The sequence below is a fragment of the Borostomias antarcticus genome, assembly GCF_949987555.1.
Source record: "Borostomias antarcticus genome assembly, chromosome: 18".
NCBI classification, from domain to species: domain Eukaryota; kingdom Metazoa; phylum Chordata; class Actinopteri; order Stomiiformes; family Stomiidae; genus Borostomias; species Borostomias antarcticus.
This window is the reverse complement of record NC_140251.1, coordinates 19,248,736-19,256,235: the sequence shown is the minus strand read 5'-3', so window position 1 is coordinate 19,256,235 and position 7,500 is coordinate 19,248,736. Positions and strand designations below refer to the sequence as shown.

Below are 7,500 nucleotides of genomic sequence, written 5' to 3'. Positions count from 1 at the left end.
GGTATATTTGTATGGGTCTATCTGTGTCATCTTCTATCCGTGCTGTAATGAACGCGTACGGGCGAGCGGGTACGGATATGTGCGGGTGACCACCGTGACACGAAGGCCACAAGCGGCCTGATGTGCTTATCCAGCCCTCATATCTAACACACCCATCCTCCCAGAACAACGGGCCAGTACGCTACCCAGCACCTGTGTAACCCAGCGCCCCTATCAGTACTTACTAAGTATGGACCTATCTTAAAGCGATTAGTTTCATCAGGGGTGGTCAGGGAAGGTAATTTAGTCATTTGATTCCCATCAGGAGCGTGGAGTGATTTTTTTCAGCTTCAGCTTTATTGTTATAGGACAGTGTAGAGAGACAGGAAATGTGGGAGAGAGAGAGGGGAGGACATGCGGCACAGGACACGAGCCGGGAATCGAACCTGGGTCCGCCACGCGAAGGACTAGCCTTCATATGGTGCGCGCCTTACCCGGTGAGCTACCGGCCGTGGAGTGATTTTGACCGGCCCAGTGAGTAATTCCGGCTGAAGTCACCTAGTGTTTTCCAGTGAATTCCGAGGTCCTCTGATAACTGGATTCCCGTCTGGATAGACATGCCAGTGTAACGCCCGATAGAACCTAGGCAGACAAAAGTGCTGGAGACCCGAAAGCAGAGATCAACCAAGGCAAGGTTTAAGTCATTTATTAACAAAACAAAAGGAACTTAACTAATCTCACACTAAGTGGCATGTCTGTGTGTAAGGGGGTGTGTGCTCTGTAGACTGTGTAGTGTGTAGCTGATGTGGTGCGGGGTGTGTATGGAGAGTGTGTGTAGTGTGTAGCTGACGTGGTGCGGGGTGTGTATGGAGAGTGTGTAGTGTGTAGCTGACGTGGTGCAGAGTGTGTATGGAGAGTGTGTGTAGTGTGTAGCTGACGTGGTGTGGGGTGTGTATGGAGACTGTGTGTAGTGCGTAACTAGCTGACGTGGTGCGGGGTGTGTATGGAGAGTGTGTGTAGTGCGTAACTAGCTGACGTGGTGTGGGGTGTGTATGGAGAGTGTGTGTAGTGCGTAACTAGCTGACGTGGTGCGGAGTGTGTATGCAGAGTGTGTGAAGTGCGTAACTAGCTGACGTGGTGCGGGGTGTGTATGGAGAGTGTGTGTAGTGCGTAACTAGCTGACGTGGTGCGGGGTGTGTATGGAGAGTGTGTGTAGTGTGTAACTAGCTGACGTGGTGCGGGGTGTGTATGGAGAGTGTGTGTAGTGCGTAGCTGATGTGGGGTGTGTATGGAGAGTGTGTGTAGTGCGTAACTAGCTGACGTGGTGCGGGGTGTGTATGGAGAGTGTGTGTAGTGCGTAACTAGCTGACGTGGTGCGGGGTGTGTATGGAGAGTGTGTGTAGTGCGTAACTAGCTGACGTGGTGCGGAGTGTGTATGGAGAGTGTGTGTAGTGCGTAACTAGCTGACGTGGTGCGGGGTGTGTATGGGGAGTGTGTGTAGTGCGTAGCTGACGTGGTGTGGGGTGTGTATGGAGAGTGTGTGTAGTGCGTAACTAGCTGACGTGGTGCGGAGTGTGTATGGAGAGTGTGTGTAGTGCGTAACTAGCTGACGTGGTGCGGAGTGTGTATGGAGAGTGTGTGTAGTGCGTAGCTGACGTGGTGTGGGGTGTGTATGGAGAGTGTGTGTAGTGCGTAACTAGCTGACGTGGTGCGGGGTGTGTATGGAGAGTGTGTGTAGTGCGTAGCTGACGTGGTGCGGGGTGTGTATGGAGAGTGTGTGTAGTGCGTAACTAGCTGACGTGGTGCGGGGTGTGTATGGGGAGTGTGTGTAGTGCGTAGCTGACGTGGTGTGGGGTGTGTATGGAGAGTGTGTGTAGTGCGTAACTAGCTGACGTGGTGCGGAGTGTGTATGGAGAGTGTGTGTAGTGCGTAACTAGCTGACGTGGTGCGGGGTGTGTATGGAGAGTGTGTGTAGTGTGTAACTAGCTGACGTGGTGCGGAGTGTGTATGGAGAGTGTGTGTAACTAGCTGACGTGGTGCGGGGTGTGTATGGAGAGTGTGTGTAGTGCGTAGCTGACGTGGTGCGGGGTGTGTATGGAGAGTGTGTGTAGTGCGTAACTAGCTGACGTGGTGCGGGGTGTGTATGGAGAGTGTGTGTAGTGCGTAGCTGACGTGGTGTGGGGTGTGTATGGAGAGTGTGTGTAGTGTGTAGCTGACGTGGTGCGGGGTGTGTATGGAGAGTGTGTGTAGTGCGTAACTAGCTGACGTGGTGCGGGGTGTGTATGGAGAGTGTGTGTAGTGTGTAACTAGCTGACGTGGTGCGGGGTGTGTATGGAGAGTGTGTGTAGTGCGTAACTAGCTGACGTGGTGTGGGGTGTGTATGGAGAGTGTGTGTAGTGCGTAGCTGACGTGGTGCGGGGTGTGTATGGAGAGTGTGTGTAGTGCGTAGCTGACGTGGTGCGGGGTGTGTATGGAGAGTGTGTGTAACTAGCTGACGTGGTGCGGGGTGTGTATGGAGAGTGTGTGTAGTGCGTAGCTGACGTGGTGCGGGGTGTGTATGGAGAGTGTGTGTAGTGCGTAGCTGACGTGGTGCGGGGTGTGTATGGAGAGTGTGTGTAGTGCGTAACTAGCTGACGTGGTGTGGGGTGTGTATGGAGAGTGTGTGTAGTGCGTAGCTGATGTGGGGTGTGTATGGAGAGTGTGTGTAGTGCGTAACTAGCTGACGTGGTGCGGGGTGTGTATGGAGAGTGTGTGTAGTGCGTAACTAGCTGACGTGGTGCGGGGTGTGTATGGAGAGTGTGTGTAGTGCGTAACTAGCTGACGTGGTGCGGGGTGTGTATGGAGAGTGTGTGTAGTGCGTAACTAGCTGACGTGGGGTGTGTATAGAGAGTGTGTGTAGTGCGTAACTAGCTGACGTGGTGCGGGGTGTGTATGGAGAGTGTGTGTAGTGCGTAACTAGCTGACGTGGTGCGGGGTGTGTATGGAGAGTGTGTGTAGTGCGTAACTCGATGCAGCTGTGTTGGAGGGGGACTGGGAGCCAGACTGGTGGGGGCGTGGCGGGGGGGGCACGACAGTCTGCTATTTATGCAAATTTGTATTGGGTTTGTATTGCATGAGCTCAGTGCATCAATGGAAGTCCCTCTGAGAATTGTTTTACTGTCCAGATAGACAACAGATATTTATAGAATAAGACCTACATGATTTGGGGATTTGTACTGCGTGAACTCAGTGGATCAAGTCCATGTCGAGTCCCTCGAATCTCAAATTGTGAAAAAGTCTCACAACTCTGGTTCTATGCTCCCAAAAATATATTTTATTTTACAACCCAGTCGAATGACCGTGTAACCTGCTGAAGATCTGCCTGGAATTGAAATGTTGTTTCTATAATATATGAATATAAGCCTAGTACACCAAGAGAAAGGCTGGGTTCCAACTCGAAATCGAGAAAGATGTTTTTATTTTTTTTATTTTGCCTTTATGTATGTGTTGATTTGTGCATGATTGTACATGTTTATGTGTATGCCTGCATGCACAGTGTAACCTAAGTGTATTGTAGCGAATGGGGGGAGTAGAGAACTTGCCCCGAGCGAGCAGGGATCGAACCCACGACCCCACGCTCCTACGCTCCCAAACCCCACTCGCTAACCGCAACGCCAAAAGATCTAACTCACTTAGCGCAGCTATTAACGAGCCTTATAGAGAGGTGTGGCGAGGTCACAGAGACACGTGGACTGGCAGAAAGCTCTCCATGGAACGTACGCTGCGATACCAAACATGTTCCCCTGACCCCCGGGGGGCGCCACTGAGCCGCCCCAACACAGCCGCCCATTCACCTCCATTCACTTTGGCTTGTGCTCTGGAGTCAGTTTTAAATAGATGGATAGAATGTGCAGAATAACCATGATGCACCACGGGCACTGGGCCCTACCTTGCTTTGAAACGCTCTCCCAAACGCTCACTTGAGAACGCTCAGGTCTTTGGTTCTAGAGTAGGAGGAAGGGGAGGAGTTTGTGTTCCTCAGATCCTCCTCACGCTGTCCCTGTCTGCCTGCTCTGGTCTCTCTACTGTCCTGATGTCTCTCTACTGTCCTGATCTCTCTACTGTCCTGATGTCTCTCTATAGTCCTGATGTCTCTCTACTGTCCTGATGTCTCTCTACTGTCCTGATGTCTCTCTATAGTCCTGATGTCTCTATAGTCCTGATGTCTCTCTACTGTCCTGATGTCTCTCTATCGTCCTGATGTCTCTCTATCGTCCTGATGTCTCTCTATAGTCCTGATGTCTCTCTACTGTCCTGATGTCTCTCTACTGTCCTGATGTCTCTCTACTGTCCTGATGTCTCTCTATAGTCCTGATGTCTCTCTACTGTCCTGATGTCTCTCTATAGTCCTGATGTCTCTCTACTGTCCTGATGTCTCTCTATAGTCCTGATGTCTCTATAGTCCTGATGTCTCTCTACTGTCCAGATGTCTCTCTACTGTCCTGATGTCTCTCTACTGTCCAGATGTCTCTCTACTGTCCTGATGTCTCTCTACTGTCCTGATGTCTCTACTGTCCTGATGTCTCTCTATCGTCCTGATGTCTCTCTATAGTCCTGATGTCTCTCTATAGTCCTGATGTCTCTCTATCGTCCTGATGTCTCTCTACTGTCCTGATGTCTCTCTACTGTCCTGATGTCTCTCTACTGTCCTGATGTCTCTCTACTGTCCTGATGTCTCTCTATTCCTGATGTCTCTCTATCGTCCTGCTGTCTCTCTATCGTCCTGATGTCTCTCTATCGTCCTGATGTCTCTCTACTGTCCTGATGTCTCTCTACTGTCCTGATGTCTCTCTACTGCCCTGATCTCTCTATCGTCCTGATGTCTCTCTACTGTCCTGATGTCTCTCTACTGTCCTGATGTCTCTCCATCGTCCTGATGTCTCTCTACTGTCCTGATGTCTCTCTACTGTCCTGATGTCTCTCTATCGTCCTGATGTCTCTCTACTGTCCTGATGTCTCTCTATCATCCTGATGTCTCTCTACTGTCCTGATGTCTCTCTATCGTCCTGATGTCTCTACTGTCCTGATGTCTCTCTACTGTCCTGATGTCTCTCTATAGTCCTGATGTCTCTATAGTCCTGATGTCTCTCTACTGTCCTGATGTCTCTCTACTGTCCTGATGTCTCTATATCGTCCTGATGTCTCTCTATCGTCCTGATGTCTCTCTATCGTCCTGATGTCTCTGTACTGTCCTGATGTCTCTCTATATTCCTGATGTCTCTCTACTGTCCTGATGTCTCTCTATCGTCCCCCTCTTACTCTTTTATGTCCCAGCTTGTTTGATCTTTTCTCTCTCACTCCTGCATTTCTGTTTTTATCGTTTATTTCCCTCCTTTCCCATATTTCTTTGTAATTTTGACTTTGCTTTGTTATAACCTGAATGTGTCTTCTGCAGACAGACAGAGGCACGGCCATTATGTGTGCGTGTGTGTCTCTCTACACACGTGTGTGTGTGTGTGTGTATGTGTGTGTGTGTGTGTGTGTGTGTGTGTGTCTGTATGCGCGTGCGTGTATGCTGTGTGTCTGGCTGCTCTCAGCAGGGCAACTGTAACGTTTATGTCTCTCTGTGCACCGGTAGGGTTATAAAACGCTTGGCCGATCTAATACACCAGCCCAGGCGCTGTGAGGGCCCCAACCCCTCCCCTGGGCCCCCGCGCTGGTATTACCACATTTGTTATTTTGACACCTGAAATCCCTGAGAGAAACAGATAAAGCGGCCCTCAATGTTTTATCATCAATTCCAAAATAACCGCGGTAGCCTTGGCATGGTCCATGCACGTTCATGTGTGACATGCTAAGACAACAGGCGCCGATACTGTAGCTGGCCAATCAGCAGCCTGGCTGGCGGTTCTGACCCGCACTTTAACTTCTGACCTCTGACCTCTGGACTCACAGATGAATCCTCGGTCTAACGAGGAGGAAGCAGAGACTGTTTTCATTACGCTCTCACAGTCCCGTTCATAGGTCATGTCGTCACCGAGAGGAAAACACAACAGCTACTCTACACAGCGTGATCATGATTTATCACGATTTATCATGATTTCTCCTGCTGTTCTAATAGGCTCTGTCCAAGGGGAGCTCTTAGGCTGGGCGTCTAGGCGATGGGACTCCGGCTGTAGGGTCTAATGTTGAGGTTGTTAGTTGTTGCCATGGAGACGGCTCTTATCTCGGCGAAGCAGTGCAGAGTGGAAAGAGCAAGAAGAGGGAGAGAAAGGTTTCAACATCAGAGAGCTGAAGGCACGACAAACAGACATCCAATATACCCAGACACGCACGCACGCACACACACACACACACACACACACACACACACACACACACACACACACACACACACACACACACACACACACACACACACACAAGCACACACACACAGACACAAACACACACACACAAGCACACACACACACACACACACACACACACACACAGACACATAAACACACACACACATACAAGCACTCACACACACACACACACACACACACACACACACACACACACACACACACACACACACAAGCACAAGCACACACAAGCACACACACACACACACACACACACATATACAAGCACACATGCACACACAGACTGGCAGACAGTTGCTAATTTAAACCGAGGCTCAATCCTTTCCTCCACCTCCATTAAAAGTTAAAATGATGATCCATTATTGAGTTCTACATAACCGTGCGACCCATCCTGCCTGCCCTGGCGTTCCAGCAGACCCGGGACCAGAACCAGAACCAGACTCTCATCACACTTCATTAGGCTCGCCCAAGATCGGGGGCCTCCACTCCGACATGTCATTGAACTTGACCGCTTGGCTGCTTTTAATGAAGGGAAAATTAATTGTCGCTGTGTAGTGAAGTGCAGACTAGCTGCAAGTGATATTCAAAGTGCCTTTACATATTTTTAATAGAAATAACTCCCTTATTAAAACATCTCTCGACATCTCCCATCTTAATGTCTCTCTTCATTTCCTATTGTCAAGTACCCTCATTAATACTGTGGACTGGAGGATCTCAAGATTGTTTTTCAAGGTCTTTTATTTCAAAAGACTATTTTCCAATGTTTGTTGGCCTTTAGTGTCAGATTCCGTTTCTCAGTGACTAACACACAGGAGATGCTTTCATGTGTTCTCTCTGTTCATTGGTCTTCATACCAGCCGTCATTCCAACACAACGCCTGGCATCGTCAGAGCTTCCTGGTGGGGAGCAGAGAGCTGGAAGAGATCCACGTTCTATGTTTGGTCTCCTCTCGGAGAGCCATTGATTCTCCTAAAGATCTATCACAACACAGGCTCTGCTACACCCCCCTTAACCTCAGATGAGGCCACGCGCTCTCTCTCTCAACGGGCAGCCAACATAGCCGCCAGGTGTGTGTGTGTGCGTGTGTGTGTGTGTGTGTCTGTCTGCATGGTTGGTGCGTTTTTGTCAGAGAATGTGTACAGTACTGTGTGTGTGTGTGTGTATATTTATG

General features: G+C 49.8%; 1 pseudogene across 1 annotated transcript in view; it reads left to right on the top strand.

Annotated features, from left to right (window-relative positions):
• Positions 1-7,500, top strand: part of LOC311320997 (neural-cadherin-like) — a 182,722-nt pseudogene that overhangs the window by 157,581 nt on the left and 17,641 nt on the right. The window lies entirely within an intron of this gene.